Source organism: Crocuta crocuta, unplaced genomic scaffold (genome assembly GCF_008692635.1).
Source record: "Crocuta crocuta isolate KB4526 unplaced genomic scaffold, BGI_CrCroc_1.0 scaffold189, whole genome shotgun sequence".
NCBI classification, from domain to species: domain Eukaryota; kingdom Metazoa; phylum Chordata; class Mammalia; order Carnivora; family Hyaenidae; genus Crocuta; species Crocuta crocuta.
Window position 1 is genome coordinate 4,946,484 of NW_027551564.1, and position 21,694 is coordinate 4,968,177.

The window sequence follows — 21,694 nt, forward strand, 5'->3', positions numbered from 1 at the left end:
ATAAACACATTACTTCTTACATAAGACATTATTTAAAAAACATAGGAATTGTTGATCTCTGAATATGGGAATTAATATTCATAGTTAGATTTCAAGATTTTGGTGAATCAGGTACAATCTTAGTGTTCTCTTTGTTGAGATAAAGCATATATTGAGTTCTAAAATTTCAGATATTGGTATAGGTCTTGGTTTTGTAGGTTGTGACTAGTATATTAAAATGTGAAAAAGTTTTATTGACACTCTCAGGGATGTATGTTGTTCGTCCCACAGTCATTTGGCCAGGGGAGTTGTTACTGACCACTAAGAGACCGAAATGTATAGGTTGGGTTTCTCTCTTGGTGGTATCTGGTGCCTGAATACAGATACTCACAGGCTCAATTTATTTTATTGCAGCCATTTTCCCATTGGATTTAAAAATTTAAAAACTATAATTTACATTTTAAACTGTTTCTCAATATACAATTTTTACCGTCATGATGCATTGAATTTACAGCTATATCCGTCAACAATACCATCATACTTGCATGATTTTGCCTATGGATCTTGTATAAATATAAAACCTTTCTCTTGGAAATGACAGGCAACCTCACTGCAAACAATTTCCTTTGGTTTGTACAAAGTGGTTTCATCAAATTGGATTTTGATGCCTAAATTCTTTCTGTTTGTAGAACACCTAGTCCTCAAACTCGTTTTGGTGCATGGACTATTGCCTGAAATTTTTAAATTAATATGGTTGCCCATTTATATTTACCTTTGTTCCTCCCGCTTCTTGGCATTTGTGGTTTCTTTCCAGATCCTTTCAGACTAGAATAAAAGATATAAGACATCTGTATATAGCTCTCATACAATGTTAATGTCCCCAGTAAGCCAATACAAAGTAAGTGGGGGAAAATCAATCTAACTCTGTTTAATAATTTTTGCCTGTCTTCATTAGTCTGGCCTCTTAATTTTCATTAATCGTATCCTGATTTCATTAAGATTCTGACTATTTGCTTACAGTGCTGCCTTATACTTTATATGAAGATGTTTTTTAGTGGATCTATTACTTCTTGGAGAGGTCTATCTCCTTTAAATTGATCACCAGCCCAGTCTTTTGAGCACCATCTGTGGAGTCAGGAGGTCTGGGTTTTTGTTCCTATTCTGCTTCTAAGTAGTTGTGTGACCCTGTATAAAACATTTGCCCTTTCTGGGATTCAGTTTCCTTATTTTTTAGATGATGAGATTGGTCTAGATGGTCTCTGAGATCCTTTATACTTTCAATGTGTCAGGATTATAAATTAATTATGTTCCTCATTAGAAATTTCAGTCTTCAAATGGACTCCTGCATGTAGTTATTTGGTGTTTCTGTCAAATTTGTCTTGCATGTGTATATCACATAAATGATGTCAAATGGCTTATTTTAAAGAGTACAAAATCAATATATTTATAATAGCAGCCATAGTGAAAAATAAAAATGATGCATATGTCACATCAGTAAAGGAGAAAGAAATTCATGCAGTTATATTAAATCACTGCATTTGTATTTATTGTCTACCTAGAGTAAAACAGACTATTTTGTCACATTTCTGATTCCCAGATGGAATGGTCTGCAATGTGATCTCGGAAACTACAGAAGAAATTATTTTTCTGGTTTCAGAAAGCACTTAGGCATCAAAATCCAATTTGACATCAAAATCTAATTTGACCAAACTACGTACAAACCAAAGAAAATCTTTTGACAGTCTTCCGTTGGTTCGAGAAATCATCCCCATAGAACCAGTGACTTTCCATTCGCTAGGAATCCTAATCTGCTATTTTAGGACTCTTTTGGAGCAAGTTTTGTATAGACTGGATTACTGAGTCCTCACTGGTACTGTCAGTTTACCAAGCACAATTGTCTATGATAAAGAAAAAGCATTTATGGCCTCCCAGCTTCTCACCTTTTATATTAGAAGGTTTCAGATGAAATGTTCCCATGGGCTTCCTGGGAAGCCACAACCAAGAATAGCTGAAATTTCACCTTTGATATGCATGGCACCTGTTTTCAATGTGTTTACATGACTCCTTGACTCCCTTCCTATATGACATCCTTTTCATATTCCATGCTAATAGAATTTGGAGCACTTTAGCAGACAGGGTTCACTGTCCTGTTTTTTGTTTCCGATAATAGCTATCATCTGTTCAACTCTGTGAAGTTCCAGACACTGTCCTATGTACTCTAAAATATCCAACATCATTAAAGTCTTACAACATTTAAAAGAATATTGCCCTTTGCGGGACATGGATGCTAAAAATCAGCAAGGTTATATAGTTTGTTCAAGGCCACACAGTAAGAGGAGGAGCTGGGGAATGATCTCAGGTCTGTGACTCTAAACCCTTTGTTTTTTTCACTGAGTCTCAGGTATGGTGTATAACACAACAGTGTTTAAATATGTTAACTCAGTAGGGCACCCGGGTGGCTCAGTTGGTTAAGCGTCCATCTTCAGCTGAGGTCATGATCTCGCGGTTCGTGAGTTTGAGCTGCATGTTGGGCTCAGTGCTGACAGCTCTGAGCCTGGAACCTGCTTCAGATTCTGTGTCTACCTCTCTCTCTCTGCCCACCTCCCCCAGCTTGCACTCTGTTGCTGTCTCTCAAAATAAATAAACATTAAAAAAATAAAATAACTGTTAACTCTGAATATGAAAGTTGTCCATTATGCTTATTGTATTAGGTTGGTTATAGATGAAACAGTGAGATTGCTGCTTTGTCCATCAAATTAAAAAAAAAAAGGCTTCCCCTTTTCTAGTCATCTGCATCTGTTTTCCCCACTTATATTATATTCTGTTAGAGTTATTTGCATTATGTTTTACTTGTATTAAGCCCACCTCTTGCAAATAAGGCCATAGCCTCTCTTGATAATGGCATAGATATACAGGATAAGGCCTTTAAGTGGACTTAACTCTTTTTAAAAAAAATATTTAAATTCCAGTTAGTTAGCATACAGTGTAGTATTAGTTTCAGGTGTACAATAGAGTGATTTAACACTTCCATACATCACACTGTGCTCATTGCCACAAGTGCACTTCGTAATCCCCATCACCTGTTTAATCCATTACCCCCACCCATCTCCCCTCTGGTAACTAGCAGTTCTCTGCAGTTAAGAATCTGTTTCTTGTTCCAAGGGATCCAGAAATGCTGAGGCATAGGAGCACATGTACCCCAATGTTCATAGCAGCACTCTCCACAATAGCTAAACCATGGAAAGAGCCTAAGTGTCCATCAACGGACGAATGGATCAAGAAGATGTGGTTTATCTATACCATGGAATACTACATGGCAATGAGAAACAATGAAATCTGGCCATGTGTAGCATCATGGATGGACCTTGAGGGTGTTATGCTCAGCGAAATAAGTCAGGCAGAGAAGGACAAATACCGTATGTTTGCACATTTAGGAGGATTAGGATGAACTTAACTGAGAAACAAGGGGGAGAAGAAAGGCAGAAATGGTGGGGGAAAGGGAGAGAGGCAAACCATGAGAGACTCTTGAATGCTGACAAAAACTGAGGACTAATGGGGGGGTGGAGGGGGGATGGGCATGGAGGAGGACACTTGTGCGGATGAGCACTGGGTGTTATGTCGAAACTAATTTGACAATAAACTATTTGTAAAAAAAATAAAATAAAATTCAATATAAAAAAAGAATCTGTTTCTTGTTTTGTCTCCTTTTCCCCCTCTTTGCCTGTTTTTTTTTTTTTAATTTTTTTATGTTTACTTATTATTGAGACAGAGAGAAACAGAGCATGAGTGGGGGAGGGGCAGAGAGAGAGGGAGACACAGAATCCCAAGCAGGCTCCAAGCTCTGAGCTGTCAGCACAGAGCCTGACGTGGGGCTTGAACCCATGAACCATGAGATCATAACCTGAGCTGAAGTTGGACACTTAACCGGCTGAGCCACCCAGGCACCCCTTGTTTGTTTTGTTTCTTAAATCCCCCATATGAGTGAAATCATATAGTATTTGTCGTTCTCTACCTTACTTATTTCACATAGCGCAATACTCTGTAGCTCCATCCGTGTTATTGAAAATGGCAAGATTTCATTCTTTTGTATGGCTGAGTAGTATTCCATTCTATATGTATATACAACTTCTTTATCCACTCATCAGTCAATGGACACTTGAGCCGTTTCCATTATTTGGCTATTGTAGATAATGCCGCTGTAACCAGGGGTGCATGTATCCCTTTGAATTAGTATTTTTGTATTCTTTGAGTATATATTTAGCACTGCAATTGCTGAGTCATAGGGTAGTTCTATTTTTAACTTTTTCAGGAACTTCCATACAGTTTTCCACAGAGGCTGTCCCAGTTTGCATTCCCACTAATAGTGCAAGAGGGTTGCCCTTTCTCTAAATCCTTGCCAACACCTGTTGTTTCTTGTTATTAATTTAAGCCATTCTGACAAGTGTGCGGTGATATCCCATCGTACTTTTGATTTGCATTTCCCTGATGGTTAGTGATGCTGAGAATCTTTTCATGTGTCAATTGGCCATCTGGATGTCTTCTTTGGAAAAATGTCTATTCATGTCCCCTGCCCATTTTTAAATTCGATGATTTATTTCTTCAGTATTGAGTTTTATAAGTTTTTGATAGATTTTGGATACTAACCCATTATTAGATATGACATTTGCAAATATCTTCCCCCATTCTGTAGGTTGCCTTTTAGTTTTGTTGACTGTTTCCTTCACTGTCCAGAAGCTTTTTATTCTGATGAAGTCCCAATAGTTTATTCTGGATTTTGTTTCCCTTGCCTCAGGAGACATATCAGGAGAAAACAGTTGCTTTGGTTGATGTCAGAGAAATTACTGCCTGTGCTCTCTTCATGGATTTTTATGGTTTCAGGTTTCACATTTAGGTCTTTCATCCATTTTATTTATTTTTGTGTATGGTGAAAGAAAGTGATCCAGTTTCATGTTGTGGTATTTTAAAAAGTGGATTCAAGTCACTTGGCATTAAAGTTACAGTAAGCAGTGTTCACAATAGACCAACCACATCTTAAGATCTGTTAATGACCTTGATAGTTGTGGTGGTTATTCTCCATTTGATGCTTTCATCTTAATCCATTCTCTGTTCATTTTCTCTGTACTGCTTGGAAAGAAACACACTTGGCTGATAGCAAAGAGGTTACTGCCTGTGTTATCCTCTAGGATTTTTATGGTTTCAGGTCTCACACTTAGGTCTTTAATCCATTTGAAATTTATTTTTGAGTTAGGTGTAAGAAAGTGGTTCAGTTTCATTCTTTTGCATGTTGGCGTCCAGTTTTCCTAACACCATTTGTTGAAGAGACTTTTTTCCCTTTGGATATTCCTTCCTGCTTTGTCGAAGATTAATTGACCATGTAGTTGTGGGTTCATTTCTGGGTTTTCTATTCTATTCCATTGATGTATGTGTCTATTTTTGTGCCATTATAATACTGGTTTGATCACTTTTGGGCTTACTCTTACCCCCAGCTATGGGTTCTTTTATTAAAAACATTTAGCCTCTGATCCTTGCTCATAGTTACAGAATCATAAAATTAAAAAAATTGAGATTATATGAGAATAAGACTTTACTTCACAGTATAGGAAAATAAGGCCCTAAAATGTTGAATATTGCCCATAATGATGCAGCTTCTTAAAATTTTTCAGTTGCTTAAATTGCTGAAAGGAAAAAAGAAGACCCCCATTACTGTGGTTCAGTCTGCATAATGATATATAATCCAAATAATTTAGTCCAGTTCTTAATTTCTTGGATATCCTGTCTGTCTGTAACAATTTATAAAATGATTTTAAAATTACTTTTCTCCTAGAGCTTCTTATTATGACCTGTTTTCTAGCTTCTAAAGCTGTTCCTAATGTATGGCTGCTTCATGTTTTGGTGAAATAAACCAGTCTGTACAATAAGGGCATCTTTGTTTAAGACAGAGTCTGATTCATTTGACCAAGCTTAGTAGAGTTTACAGAGTTCACATAGAGGTCTCAGTACCAAAATTAAACACACACACACACACACACACACACACACACACACACCCTGTTAGTAGATAAAGATACTAATACCTTCCCCCTCTAGTTATCCCACGTAAAGAGATAATTGAATGATACAATATTTATTTTGTAAGGAATTAAGAATGAACTCTCAAAGTAGAAGACACTCATAGTTTTTAATTGAAGACCCTTGAATTCTATTTCTCGTTTTTGTCAGGTTGGTAATTCTTGGCTTTGAGCAGATATTCTGCCATATACACATATTCTGTTGTACTGAAAGAAAGCTCATTGCATGCTGTCGTGTAGGTGATTAGGTATGTTACACATCCACTCATTTCCCAATGACTCAACTTTGTTTCCATAGTTCACCATCATAAACCCATAACTTCCCTAAAGTCCTTCATTTGCTCTGTTGTACTTGCCTAGTTAAACCCTGTTAGTCATCTGCTCAATGATGCTGTCATAGAGGACAACTCTACTGTATATCCCTTGCATATTTCATTTTTCATTTTTCAAAATAATTTCAAACCGTGTCTCAAACTCTCCTTAAACTTTTATGTACTCTACTCCCTCACACTTTGCTGATGACCTTGTCTCATGTTTTACTATAAAAACAGATGTAATCAAACAGAATCTCTCCCAGATCTCCAACTACCAACCTACCCACTTCTGAAGCCAACTCTCTGATTTGTCCTCTGCTACTGTGGATGGAGTATCCCTGTCAAGGTCCAAACCCCTCAATTTGTTTGCTTCGAATCATATTTTTCTTAACTTCTTAAGGTCTTTGCTCTATCAGTTTTCCTCTTCTGTCTCTTACATATTCTGTATTCCTCTACTGGGTAATTTCCGTCAATATCTAATCAAATTTCCCCCCTGCCTTAAATAACTTATCTTTAAAAAGATGAAAAACTGGGGCACCTGGGTGGCTCAGTTGGTTGGGTGTCCAACTTCTGCTCAGGTCATATCTCACAGCTTTGATTTCAAGCCCCACATAGAACTCTGTGCTGACAGCTCAGAGCCTGGAGCCTGCTTTGGATTCTGTGTCTCTCTCTCTCTCTCTGCCCCTCCCTGCTCATGCTGTCTCTCTCTCAAAAATAAACAAACATTAAATTTTTTTTAAAGATGAAAAACTCATTCCTTTGTGGTGACAGCTCTATTTATCTGCTCTTCTTTGGAACAAATTTTCTTCAAAAGAATTTTTCCCCCCATGTAATATTTATATTCTTTCCTCAGCCCAATTCTAATTTGGCTTCTATGCTGTCAACTAAACTGGGTGGCTACTGTCAAAATCATGAATGATCTTTGTGTTGCCAATACAATGGTCATGTCTCTGTTTTTATCCTTGTTGACTTGTCAACAACATCAGTATTGGATTTCTTTGGTAATTTCACCCATCCCATTTTTTTAAACAATGTATATACCAGTGACTCCAAAGTCTATATCTTAAGTCTTTATATTTGCCCATAATTCTAGATTCACATATCCAAAGCCTACTGGAAATCTCCACATGGAGATATGACACTTTGAAGTTAACATGGCCACAACAGAGTTTTTAACTCTAGCACATCTGAAGTCCACTGATTTTTTAAAGTCTTTATCATTCTTGCAGATGGCATTATCCCTTCAGTTGCTCAAGTAAAAAATATCTCACTTTCTACATCCACTCTCCAAATGAGTTTTATTGATCATATTTCAAATATATTAACTCCATTCATTTATGTTCATTTCCACTTCTACCCTCCTGGTCCAATCTACTCTAATTTTCATTTGACTTGCTGCATCCACCTCCTCTTGGTCTCCTTGCATCTATTTTTGTCCACTAGGCTGGTCAACTGTATTTTTGTTCTCTGATCTCTTCTTCAGCTCTGTGCCTCAGAGAACTAAATTTCTCAGCCTCCCATGCCCTCTGGCTTCTGGGTAGACTTGCTTAGTAAAAGGAATTAGTGGAAGATTGCTTGTTGTAATGGCTCATATACTACATCTTCTCTGTTGCTCTGGCTGCTCCAGATAGCTGAATCTTCTGTAGACCTAACTCTACCAGGTGGCCCCTCTCACGATAATGTGGGTCAGATGACTCCAGCACCTGCGCCCTGGTCATGCTACCTCTCTTGGTTCCTTAAGTCCTGGAAGTAGTAGAGGCCATAGTGAATCTCAAGTTCCTTCATCACCCCCGGTTTGAACTCTTAGGTCTTCTACTACGTGTGTCACCAATTCCTAGTACTAAATAGTCTTTGTTTAAAAGACACTAAGTAATTTTTTAAACACTTTTCATTTAACACTAATTAATATACCCTGCACAATATAATCCCCAAATGGCAGCCAGAGATATCATTATATTTTTATTTTTTAAAAATTTATTTATTTATTTTCAAAGAGAGAGAGAGCAAGTTGTGGAGGGGCAGAGAGAGAGGGAGAGAGATTGGATCCAAGCAGGCTCCATGCTGTCAGTAGAGAGCCTGACACAGGACTTGATTTCACAACCCTGAGATCATGACAGGAGACGAAATCGAGTCTGATGCTTAACCAACTGAAACACCCAGGTGAAAATTTTAAAAATGTAACTTAGATTCTCTCACCTCCATCTTCCTTCTCCCTTCCCAAACTCACTTAAATCTTCTCCCAAACTTATCACAATGAGAACAAAATATCAACTGCTTATACTGGTTGACAAAGCCTACCATAATCTGGGTCCAGTTTGTGACTCTTATCTCGCTTATACCACCTTCCTCATTATACTCAGTCATGCTGGCCTGTGTTCTGTATTCTTTGAATGAATCAGGCTTGTTCTGTCTTCAGAGCCTTTGCACAAATGCTACACTTTACCTAGAGTGCTTTTCTCTCTGACCTCACACTATAGTTCCTTCTTATCATTCAGATCTGAGCTTTAGTAGCATCTCCTCAGGAAAACCTTTCAGGATTCGCATTGTAAAGTGATTATTGTTCACTTTCTCACCTCAGTCTATATCAATTCCTCACACAACATTTCTTAATACATAATCATTTTTATTCCACTTTCTGTCAATTTTCTGACTTATTCAAATATTTTTTTGTCTCTATCTCCTAGGCAAAGCTCTTGCCCATCTCATTCTAGTTCCTGGAATAATGTTTGGCACATAGAAACCATCAATACATATTGAATGAATGTATAAATGAATGCAAACCAGCATTTTGATTAGACAAGTCTTGAATGGATAAGCACTAGAATCCCTCAATTAAGTGGTTAAATAATCAGTTAGTGTTTAGAAGGTAAGTTGAAAGTTCAAATGCTATCAAAGTGTCATGTACTATGTCTAGAAGAAGACTGTAGGCTAATATGAAAAAAGATAAAATGCTGGGGTCAAGTTCACTACTCTATGTCTGTATGCTGAGCCCTGAAAATACTCTCATGTTCTTTGTAGCTGTGTGGAAAGAGGTTAAAAAGAGTGACTGCAGGTCTCATCTGCCTGGGATTTCCACTTCTGGTATGACTGATGAAGTAATTCAGTCCAACTATCACAAAGAGAGTAGCTAAGAAAGGTGGAAAAATAAACTAAAAATATCTGCTTGAAAGCGTAGTGAGTTAACAAGGTCGTAAAGAATTATAGAGTGAAGATCTGGATGAAAAAGGAAGTTCAGATAGGTAAGTCCAGGATTTGGGTCAATTTTTCCCAAGGGATATCTGAAGATTCTGAAAGAGGTAGCAGAGAGGCTAAGAAACACAGCAGCACTTTTGACAGCTCCATGGGATCAAGAGGACAGAAATGGAACCAAGGTAAGTATGGACCAGAAGTAGAATTACAGGTAGCTGGTACCTTTTAGGAGGAAGAAGGAAGCAGTTATTGAGGGAGAACAATAGGTTCTGTTTCTTGACTTTGGTAGTGGTTATGTAGGTGTTCATTTTGTGATATTTCTTGGGGTGCATTTTTCTATTTGAGTGTTCTATATGAAGAAAAATGTTTCAAAGAAATGATTGCCATAACTTTGGGCCACATACATTCCCTAAATAGTTGGAGATCATTAGGAGGCTACCTTTCCTTTCACGTACTGTCAAGTTTTGGTTAAATACTTTGAACCTGCTCATAGCGAACTTGGCTTTTACACATAGGATTGAAGTCTGCCTTAGAAAATCAGTAGTGTTCCCATTAAGAAGACAATTTGTGGTGGTGTGTAAATATTCTTTATCTGAAGTGTAATCACTTGAATTTAGCCTGTATAATGGTGCCGGAGTCCATTTGAGGATGTGAGCCATGGAGGAATATAACATAAAAAAAGTGAAGTCAAATGTTCTGTAACCTTAGGTGGTGGGGAATGATTTTAAAGAAGCTAAGGAAACTCCCTCTGCACCTCTCATCACGATTGCTGCAGGGGTAGCTCCGGAAGGTAAACACCTCTGGACTCTGCCCTCAGAGATAGATAGAACCCATCGCTTCCTCTTCTGGTTACTTTACCACTCTGCCATCTCCACCTCTCTTTGTCTCTGCTTTTCCCTGCATTCCATTCTCATTCTACCTTTATTTGTTTTTCTTTTCCCATGGCTTCTGCTCAGTCATGCCTACTTCTGTGTCATGGCTGAGTCTCATCTTCTCTTTCCTGGGTGATCCCTTCAGTCTCTGCTCCTGGCCGCAGTATGTTGTGCATTCTGAGTCCCTGGAAAGACCTGCTCAGGTCCTGTGCAAATAGGCTGGTTCAGAATGGTCATATTTGGCTGGCTTCTCCAGCCTGATACCCCACAGAGGCTGCTGGCTCTCTCCCTCTTGCCTATTGAAGAAGGCATTTGGGACAAGGCTGATCTCTGGGCCCTGAGCCCACAGTAATTTCTGCTTATGAGTGGGTATTGTGGCTCTTAGAAAGTATGATGCATTGCCTACGTATGGGGAAAATGTTTGGCAGAGACTCTCATGTAGAAGGAAGAGGGGGCAGTGTTGTTAAGTGATAGGAAAATTGTAGAAAGAAGCACAATCTGTGTTTAGATAAGAGATGACAGGACAGAGTATCTGGAGATCAAGAGGTAGCTCAGAATTCCTAGCTTTCTTAGAAAAAAGTCTCTGCTATTCATTCCAGAAGCTTAAGTGGCTGCAGGGAAATCATTCCTCCTTCTTTGGGGGGCTGGGGGGGTTAGGAATTTGGAAGAAAATGCTCAGACCTCAGAGTTTTCATTCTAAACAAGTAAGGTCAATAAGAACAAATTGCTTTGATGAATACATTGTGTTTAACAAATGCAGCAGCTATGCAAAGTGTAGACTATTTACAGAGAAGTAGTCTAAAGTAAAACTTTAGAAGTTCCCTAAACTGGCCATGCATGTGCTCCTCTGTGTGATCCAGAGTCACCATTCACAGCTAATCTGAGCACTTTGGAACTCCTGGTATTTGAATTATATAGCTGTCTTTCCAACTTCTGGTGATGGAACCTCTGAAAAAGAATTTAGGGGCCTTTCTGTATCTTAGGGCTTTGCTAGGAGAGAGTAATAGCCCCGGTTCAGTCTACTAAAAGGAAGGCCTTTTAAGGAAGTTAAAAAAATACTCTGAATCTAGGAAGAATTTAATGGGTGTAAAATTTCAATTATGTAAGACGAATATGTTCCAGAGATCTGCTGTATAACATACTGTCTATACTTAACAATGCTGTATTTTGTCCTTAAAATTTTGTTAAAAGGGTACATCTTATGTTAAATGTTTTTACCATGCACACACACGAAAGAAAACAAAGGGACACAGGAAACTTTTGGAGGCGATGGATAGATCTACTACTTTGATTGTAATGATGATTTCACAGGTATTTGCATTCACCAAATGTATACATTAAAAATGTGTAGTTTTTGTGTATCAGTTACAGTTCAATATAGAGTTGAAGAAAATCAATGGATCTGCCTTCTGCCTTGGGAGCAAAAAGGAATGTATTTTGAGAAGGGGTTCCTGGGGGAACTCAGAACATAGAGTCTTCACATTCTTTGAAAGAACTACAGAGTTAGTATGGTAGGAAGCTTCTTGGAAAGGCCTTCTACATCACACACACCCTAATCCCTGGAACGTGGGAATGTGAAGAGTTATCACTTCTTTGATTGTGTTATGTTACATGGTGTATCAGTTTGCTAAGCCTGCTGTAACAAATCACCGCAATTAAGATGGTTTAACACAACAGAAAGTCACAGTTCTGGAATCTAGATTGATAGAGTTCTGGAGTGGGGGGGTGGAGGGGAGGTTGGAGCTGACCGACAAGAAATAATTCTTGAAGACGTCTTTGGTACAAAAAAGTAATTTTATTAAAGCATGGGGACAGGACTCATGGGCAGAAAGAGCTGCACTGAGGTTATGAAGCATGACTGGTTATATACTATGGAGTTGGGGGAGGTAAAGTCAAGAGGAAGTTTCTTAAATGGACTTCCATATGCTAAAGAAGACTCACAGAGTACTGGAGCCCTAGCTATTGTTAAGCTAAGGCTGTTTTTCTCTCTAGAAAAGCATTAACATGAAGAGGGCAGGGAGTTCCTGGATCTATATTTCCTTCTTGTCTTTGTTTCCCACATCACTAAGGAAGGGAGGGTGATATTGGGGGGCTATAGGTTTCTGGAGATTAGGCTATTGATAAGGTTGCTTTTTTCTTGTAATTTACTAAGATATTTGTAAATGGATGGAGACTCAGGTCTTGTGATATGTATCAGCTCAAGCATTTGTTTTCTGTCCTTTCCTTTGTTTTTGGGCAGCCAGGTGTGCCTGAGGAATATTACACACATCCCACGGGGTGGGGCAGGGTATGGTGGCTGTGTTTTGCTCTCAGCTTGCCTTATGCTCCCTCATCATTGATGTCTGAATCAAGGTGTGGGCAGGGCTGTGTTCTCTCTGAGACTCTGGGTAGAATCCTTCTTGGTCCTTTCCTGGCTGCTGGTGGCGGAGGGCAATCCTTGGTGTTTTTGGTCTGCAGCTGCTTCAGTCCCATCTCTGCTTCTGTCTTTACCTAACATTCTCCCCGTGTGTCTTCACATGCTCTTCCTTCTATGCCAGTCTGTATGTCTGGATTTTCTCTTTTAAAAGAATACCAGGTATATTGGATTAAGGTATACCCTAGTGATCTCTTTTTAACTTGATTGCCTCTTTAAAGACACTATTTCCAAATAAGATCACACTATGGCATACGGTAAGATAGGACTTGAACATATCTTTTGGGGGGGGTGGGGGGTGGGGGGGGAGGAGGAGACACAACACAACCATAACATAAATAAAGTTGCCCTTAGCAAAGGGAGATTAAGTGTTCTTAAATTTAATCACACGAACCTTTAAAATTAGAGAATTCTCTTTGCTTTGTGGCAAGAAGTCAGAGAGATTGGAAGCATGAGTGGGATTTGATGTACTTGAAGGTGGAGGGGCCATGAATCAAGGAAGTGGGGTCCTTCTAGAATCTGAGGGTGGACTCTGGTTGGTAACCAGCAAGGAAAGGGACCTCAGACTGAGAGCTGCAGGGAACAGAGAGTTCTGCCAACAGCCAGAATGGTTTTGAAAGTGAGTTCTTCCTGTGAGTCTTCTGGTAAGAGTCAGTTCAGTCAACATCTTGATTTTGGTTTTCCGAAAGAGCTAAGCTACAGAACTTCTGACCTACAGAACTGTGAGATAAATGCATGTTATTTTCGGTCGCTAAGCTTATGGTAATTTTTATACAACAGTAAAAAAAAAAATACAGTAAGGTATAGAGTGCTATAAATTCCTCTCTAGGGTTCCTAAAAGAATGCACTGGGATCCAGAACCATTCTTAGATGACATTAGGTTCCCCTACCTTAAAGTACCTGTTGATACAATCAAATGTTGGGGATAGACTATGACTAACAGTGGAAATAGATCCTGGAATCTGCACGGAGCTAAGGGACAATTCAAGAACTTTCTGTATTGTTAATGGGCACCTGAAGCCATGATTGAGACCTGGTAAGAGTTGCTTCCTGGAAGTGCCAGAATAAACATTGACAGATGCTCTCACTGGAAGCAATGAAGACCGTTTTAATTGAAAACTTCTGGTCTTTTATATTATTGCTTCTGAAATAGGGGATGGACACAAAAATAGGTACGTATAGCCCGAGGCAAGCAGACTGCAGTTTAGAGTAAAATTCAAGAGTCAGTAGGGGAACTCAGGAAGCAATTAGGAATAAAAGAAGCCCTCTCTTATTGGTGCACACACAATAGGACTCAGACATAAACATGAAGCTTGGGGGCAAACAGATCTCTAAGGGTTCGCTTGGGGCAAAGTGGACAATATCCACAGGGCAGCCCGACTAAGGGCGGGGCTAAAGCTCCTACAAATGCCATATTAAGGCTGCCTAGAGTTTAGCAACTAGCATGCAAATCTTCAATCCCTACTTTCTGGGAGGAGGTTGGACACATGGGGCTGACCTTATGTGGCTAGAGACCCCAAAATCCTGGATGAAATCTCCTATCAGTGAACTGAACCCGATATTCATATTGTCAATTTCTTGGGGGATTATTTGGGCTTGGGAAAGGAATACATTCATGCCTATTTCCTTAGATCCTTTATCTAACTTCAAAATCACTATCTTCCCTGAAATACTTTTTGTTTTTTACTTAGAATAACCCAGTGTGAGTAACTATTTCCATAGAAAGGGAAGGTTGTATGCTCTGTTGTGAGATAGAATTTGGCTTTTTATTTATATTCAGTTAAAAATTATGCACCAGTAACTTAGGCAGTCAACAGGATGGGAAGGAAACAGCCTCTTAATAACTGCTTGGTCTCAGCTTCTGTATTCTTCTCTCCCTTCAGCCGGGGTCATTGGTCCCCTATGTGCGACGAGCTGGGTTCCAGCCCCTGAATGTAGCTCTGCGCCACCTCAGCTCAGTGGGCGGGTTCAGGTCTCAAATGGGCCCATCCAGCTTCAACCCTTCAAACCTAGTCTGCTTTGCAAGCCTTCTGGGTGTCTTCCCTGGCCAGGCTGACGTGATCGATCTCTACTCCCACCCCACTCTATGCTTCATGTCTATAATTCAACACTTAGCATAAGTTACCTTGTCTAGATATTTAAAAAAAATTTTTTTTTTTGAGTATAGTTGGCACACAATGGTACATTAGCTTCAGGCGTACTGCATAGTGATTTGACAATTTTATACACTACAGTGTGTTCACCACCAGTATACCTATATCACTGTTACAATATTATTGACTGTATTTTTTGTGCTCTCCTTTTTATTCCCATGATTTTAGATATTTATGCTTTTTAAATCTAAACTCAATGATATTTTAGAGCTATGAGAAGTCTAAGCAAATCTATTCTAATCTTCCCATTTCGAGAATATGAAAGTGGCCTTGAAGAGATTAAGTATTAGGTTAACATCATATCGAGGAAGAACCAAGGTTAGAATTATATGAAATAATTCCTTGTTTTCTGTTATTTTCTTATACAATGATGCTATAATTATATATATGTATATATATATAAAATATGTTGACTGTGAGGTATTTTGACTCTACATTAACTGATGAATATACTACAGCACAATAATGTAAACATATAACATTTCTTAATGAGTCAGTAATGTAAAACAAACACTGTGANGGCGCCCCAGAAATCTAGATTTCATTGGCATACTTCAAATTTCTGGTGTTCCTTGATTAGAAAGGTTATTTCCTGATACCACTGTTGAGATAAAAAGGTAACAAGGTCGACACTACCTATTTATTTAAAGGAATTTGAGTTACCCGTGCAAGAATCAAATACTTTTCTGGTAAGTTATTAGTGTCTGTTCTGCATCAAGGAACAGAATTTCAATCAACAGTCTCCTCTTCCCTCTTACCTTTTAAAAATGACTGCTATTGTGTGGCAGCTATTACTATAGGAAACACATTAAGCACTTGTTCAATATTCTTCGCTGAATCTGGCAACATACATTCAAGTGTTAAAGGATTTAGTTGTTACATTTCTGCTGACTCATCAGTTGGGCCAGAGAATGAAAGACTGGATAGACAATTGGAATAAGCAGTAACCAAAAAGTAGCAGCTTGGATCAACCCTGGTACCTGATGGGGGATAGAATAGGCTTACAGAGTGTCCTTCGAGGTCCTTGGGTGTCTAGTTGTGGAGTTAGCAGTCACAGGCTTGCAGAGCATAAGGGAAACTGTACAGCCACATCAGTGATCCAGAAAACTGTCAGCAGCCGTTGGGCTGACTACCCCCACCCCCTGCCCCCGGCAACAAAGCAAGTCAATTGGCAAGTTTGGCAAGTGATGCAGGGAACCAGCTTTTTTTTTTTAGTACAGTGCTCAATCTAATCTAAACCAATGATTTTTTTTTAAATTTCCTGGAAATGGCTTAATCAGCTATGTCATTTTAAAGTCAATTTATCAATAGCATTAAACACCCTGCAGTAAACCACAACAGTTTCCAGAAAGATGGATGTCCCCTCAGGTCTGAAGCCAGCACACACAGCCTGAATCAGATCTGTTCCCCAGACCCGTCTAAGCTGCCTTGCTTACCCCTCACCAGGGAGACTGTGGGCAGCTTTTCCCTGGGGCCACACAGGGCTCAGTGTCATGTGCCACAGCATAATTCTGGGGGAAAGAAAACCTGAAGCACAAACATTTTTGGAAAATAGTCTTTAACCATGCATAATAAACCATAAAAAAGAGGAATTTCTTTCTGGAGGAGGAGCGGCACGGGTTTTTAAGTTTCCTTTTTTTTTTTTTCAGTCCAGTGATTAGGTTGCCATATGAGAAATTTGTTGTAATTTACAAATTTAGTAGAGTTACAAGAAATGTAAAATGTCAATTTATAAATAAACTCTGTTGTTCCAGACGAAAAGAGAAGTGTATATGGGGCGCCTGATGGCTCAGCTGGTTAAGTCTCCTGCCCTCGGTTTCGGCTCATGTCATGATCTCATGGGTGTTGTGGGTTTGGGTCCTGCATCCGGCTCTGCGCTGACAGTGTGGAGCCTGCTTGGGATTCCCCTCCCCCCCCTTTCTCTCTACCCTCCCCTACTCACACTGTGTCGTCTCTCTTAAGATAAATAAATAAACTTTTAAAAATAATTAAAAACAAAAAGAGGAGTGTGTGACCGAATGTGGCCCACCTAAAGGAAGGTGTATGTTTGAGCTCGTTACTGCGAATCCTGCGTCTGCTCTTCCTGGACAGAATTGGCTGCTGGGATTCTCCCTGCATGCAGTTATCTACCTGGAAAGCTTCCTCATCCTTAATACCTTTCCAGTCAGGTGGATGTTCATTTCTGGTCCTTATTGTTGATGTCCTTTCTTCCCCAACTCTGCCTGCATGTACAGTTTACCACTGCTTGACACTCTGCTTATACTTAATCAATCCATGTTTATTAGTTTTGCTTCCCAAGTCAAGCTTGTGTCCTTGCAAATTCTCAGAAGCTGAAAAATGTCCTTTCATAAAGGAGCCCACTGTAGGACTAAGATTCTTTGTTAGAGTGATTGGTGGCACATGGCATAGGTACATTGACAAATCATGGCTGGCAGCACTTAGCACATCTATTGGGCTTTGCTGGTCTCAATATGGTCAATTGATAACTTGCTTGTGAAAATCCTGGTTGTTTTGCTCAAATGTGACTCATTAATTGGGTTAAAAATTAAAAATATTTTCCTGTGATCTTAGTTTCTTTTATTTCAAGTTGAAAGAAAAAAAAAAGAAAGAAACAAACAAAACAAAAAAATCCCAACCACACTTTACTTGAAAGGCTCTGTGGAACAGGCCAAAATATTGTATGATACTAAATAAAATAATTGATAGCAGGTGGCCAGCAAAGTTCTACCAGATGTAATCATAATAACAAAGAGAACTTTCATGATCAAGGTCAGGGTCTGGAACATACTTTTGATGTTTGGAAGCTTTGTAAGGGTAAGGAATAAGAATACAATGGAATACTGTATTAGCAAAAGGACACCGAATCCTGAGAAAACTAAAAAACAATGGTCATTTTTTAATTTAAAAAAGTAGCTTATATCCCTTATAACAAATCCTTACTTTATTTCCAACTTTTCACTCACAGATATAATTAAGGATTTACATAATTAAAGAGAAGAATTATTTTGTTTACTACTTATGAGAGATGACTGATGACTAGAGTTAAAGTAAAATTACTTGGGGAAGCAAAACTTGTTCTTTTGTTTTTAAGTTCATTTATTTGTTTTTGAGAGAGAATGAGAGTGAGAGCAGGGGAAAGACAGAGAGAGAGGGAGAGCAAGAAGCCTAAGCAGACTCCATGCTCAGCATGGAGCCTCACGTGGGGCTTGATCTCATGACTGAGGGATTATGACCTGAGCTGATATCAAGAGTCCGATGCTTAACCAACCGAGTCACCCAAGCATTCCATTTGTTCTTACTTAAAGTAATAACATGTGTTGTTTAGATTAGTTAGTGTGTAATGTTTCTTTGGAAAGAGTGAATTGCTTTATTTATAAATCTATTTGAATGCATCATGTACTTCTTGAAACCATATTAGAGACAATGAGACTAAGGATTAAACCTCATAGATACTTGATGTACCAAGGTAAATAATCACAGAGTTGGTGGGAATAAAAATATACTCTAAGCAAATGAAACCAATAGGTGTTGACCACCATGTTAAAAAAAAAAAAAGTCAGATTAGAAATGCCCATTGGACTTGGGTGCTATTTTCTAGTATTTGACAAGAGCTTCAGTTTCCATGTTACTAGTATCTATGTTGTAACTATCCATAAATTTAATATTCTTTTCTTTTACCTTTGGTATTGTTGTAGGGGGAAGTCAAAAGGAGAAGTGCCTATACTCTTTTTCTTACTGAAGAGAGTGCCCTATTTCTCCCTTTCAACTTATTGCCACACTTGTTCAAAAATTAATAGACCATCTACGTATTGCTTTCTGACCCCTGGAAATCTTATAATAATGAAAAATAAAAGCAAACATCCATGCAGAGCTCCTGTCAGGCAGGAGTGGTTTCAACACTTTACACATTAACTCATGTGATCCTCACGTCAACTCTCCAAAGTAGGCGCTATCATTATCCCCATTTTATAAACGTGGACACAGAGGCAAGAATTAATAATCTGTCCAAGGGCACAGTTTCAGCGAGGATGCAAACCTAGGCAGTCTCATTCCAAAGTTACTTGGGTGCCTCTCACTCAAGGTTTGCTTGATCTTTTAATTACCATATCTAATAATCTTTTTCAGTTCTTTTGTTGTTTAACACCTTGATATTACTTGACACTGCTGCTCCTTCCTTGGTTTCTGTGACCAAGAAGTCTTCCGGTTCTCCTACTTGTCTGCTTGCTTCGTTTGGGGGGAATTTTATTATACTGTTTACATTTTCTGCGCTCTATTTTCATACATTTACCAAGGTGCTGTCCCCATTCATCTTATTTATTTTCTCTCTCTACTATCATTCCTTTGGAAATCTCTTCATCTATCGTTGCCTCAATGTTTCTCATGTATCTATCACTGTCCTCAACCTCTTCCTGAATTATTTGCTACATAGATCTCTCTTCTGAAATGTTTCATAGATACCTTGAAGACAGGGCCTTAGATACCTTAAACAGGTCCCCAAGTTTATTATATCCTCTATCTCCTTAACCTCCCAGATCTGTCCCTCACTGTGTCTGCATCTTAATTCACTTAATGGCACCATTTTCCTTCTATCTATCTGGACTGGGCACCATTGGAGTTATCTTTCACTTCCTTCTCAGATATAGTTTGTCATAAGGAATTCTAGACAGAAAGAACAATTTGAGTAAAAGAGACATGAATGTTCTTAGCATTTTAGGGGAATTATGAATAGCCTTGAGGATCAAAGGTAGAAAGGGTAAAGCAAGGAGAGAAGAGATTATAAACAGTTGATTGAACACAGTTCATTGAACTTGGTACACAAGTGTTCTGTGAGGCCAAAACATGTTATTGACAACTGGCTCTTCAGCAATGGGGTTCTTTTCTTCATGTATTCCAGGCTTTGTGAAGATATTGAAGTCAGAACCAATATTTATTTCTGAACCTCGAGGAGCTTGGCATTACTATTACTTCCAGAGACCAGGAGACTCTCAGAGATGAACTAATACCAATCAAAACACCATCCGTCAGTCATGGGACCTGGCAGTAGAAATTAAGCTTGGGAGAGGGGAGCATTCCTTTCCAGTGCTTATGGCCCTTATTTGGGACACTATCCCAAGCACAATGCTGCTGGAGAAGACAATCAAGTCATCAAAGTAACTTGTGAGCCTGGAGACAAAGTAAGGATAGCAAGTAGCTTGGAAGCAGGGAGGGTGGTCTCTCCTCATCCCTGCAAACTGAGAGCTGTCACTTCACAGCAGGAAGTGACAAACATTCGTCTCTCCTGAGCCATGTCAGGCGCACGCACCAAAGGTACTACTGCAAATTCTATTCCATATCCTCATTCTGGACATCTCCTTTCAAGCAAACATTCTTGGGTAGGTTAATATCATTGGTAAGCTAGAGGAAAGGAGAAAAATCCTTATGCTATGGGAAGCATTTTCACTCCTTTTATTCTAAGATCAAGTCCATTCTCAATTTGGGGGTGGGGTGGGATTTAAACAAATAACTGAAGTTTTAGTACATAAGAATAGGCAGGTACTTAATCTTGAACAGAGAATCTGTAATCCTCAATTAATGCAGTGATTTGGCTTTGGGGTGGGGGCCTCTAACTGATGTCAGATTTAACAAGACAGTCTGGGAGAAAGCACCAAATATCTGGGAAGTGGAAAGAGGGGAAAGAACCTCAAATGAGAGGTACTTGCTTACTACTTTCATGAGATTCTACTAAGACTCTTAAATACTAGGGCAGAGTGGGGAGTGTCCTGGGGATTTCTAACTAGAGATATTTGGTTTTTATGTCAATAAAGCCAGAGTAAGAAAATGTATTCTCTCAAAATGCTCAATTACCTTTCAGTTCCTTTGCACTTGTTTTAGGAAGCTGGCTTGTTTGCAAATTGAGCAAGTATCCCCACTCCCTTCCTCCACTCTAGCCAAAGAGATATAAAACACAGAGCATCCTAGACAGGCCACCTCTGAGTTGTTTTTGCTCCCCTTGAAGCTCCAAGGTTGAAAACAGATCATACCTCTGTGACGGGAAATATTTTGATCGATCTTTTTGCTTTATTTTTTCTTTGTTTTGATTTCCTCACTATGGTTACTTTACACTTAGTCTGTTTTATAAATTAAGAATTGGCAATTTTTCAATGAAAAGAAACCATAAACTGCTAAAGTAAGGGGGGGGGAGGAAATAGACATAGTAAAACATAGAAATCGGAACATATGGTGACCATATTTCCTGCATGAAAATTCAGTACATGTGGTCTGACCAGTATGTGTCTATCGGAGGACAGTAACATGAAACATACAATACAAGTTTTCCTGACCACTTGGCTCACATGATTTCTAGTCTCACGTAGGCCCTAGAATATGGAATATACTTAGGCACCTCCCACCACCTGCTGCAGAGAGCACAAATGGATCCTTGGTGAGGATGAAAGCCCTCCATTCCTATTAGGGGATACTGGTAGAGATGAGATATTTATTCCCTCATTCCTGTGAAAGCTGCAGTAAGCTTTGCATAGCAAACTCTCAACCAAGTTGAGATGTTTGATGACTCGGTTTTCTAATGCAAAAACTTCAGGAAAGCATGTATAAATCTACCAAGAGCTCAAAACTGCATATCCTAATAGCCTTATTAGGTATTAAAAAGTTGATTAAAATCAGGTTTGATTTTTACTGTATCATTGTGTTCTTCCTATTTTAAAGTGAT